Source organism: Octopus bimaculoides, chromosome 6 (genome assembly GCF_001194135.2).
Source record: "Octopus bimaculoides isolate UCB-OBI-ISO-001 chromosome 6, ASM119413v2, whole genome shotgun sequence".
Lineage (NCBI taxonomy): Eukaryota > Metazoa > Mollusca > Cephalopoda > Octopoda > Octopodidae > Octopus > Octopus bimaculoides.
The window spans coordinates 80259757-80260376 of record NC_068986.1 but is presented as its reverse complement, the minus strand read 5'-3'; positions in this window follow the sequence as shown (position 1 = coordinate 80260376).

Genomic DNA, 620 nt, shown 5'->3' with positions numbered 1-620 from the left:
ATTTGTGTGTGTGTGTGTGTATTTGTGCGTGTGTGTGTGTGTGTATGTATTTGTGCGTGTGTGTGTGTGTATGTATTTGCGTGTGTGTGTGTGTATGTATTTGCGTGTGTGTGTGTGTGTGTGTGTATGTATTTGTGCGTGCGTGTGTGTGTGTGTGCATGCGTAAAAAAATGTCAAAACAAAAATCAACACAACTCTTTTGGAAAAGATATAAACTCAGATAATGAAACTGAAAGTTATACTTTTTTTTCACATTTTTATTTTTATTTAAAAGGGGGAAATTAGACAATAATTTAATTGAAATGGATAATTCTTACAGATATATCCATTTTAATTAATATTATGATTTATTTGCTTCCAGTAGTTTTAACTACTTAAAAAATATGTGAGAACAAAGTAGTTGTTAGTTACAATGAAGTCACGGGTGGGGACAAATGATCATCAGTCCCAGAGCATTCAGAAGCAGAATGACCAGTCTTTCAGTTTGCATCTCTATTCTTTGTACTCCAGCTTTTATCAATACTGACTTTATCCTGTTGGTACTTCATCACCCGAACAGGCTGCAAGTTATTTCCTGATTGCAGGTCTTGGAGAGCTTGCTGAATTCTGTACCAGTTACT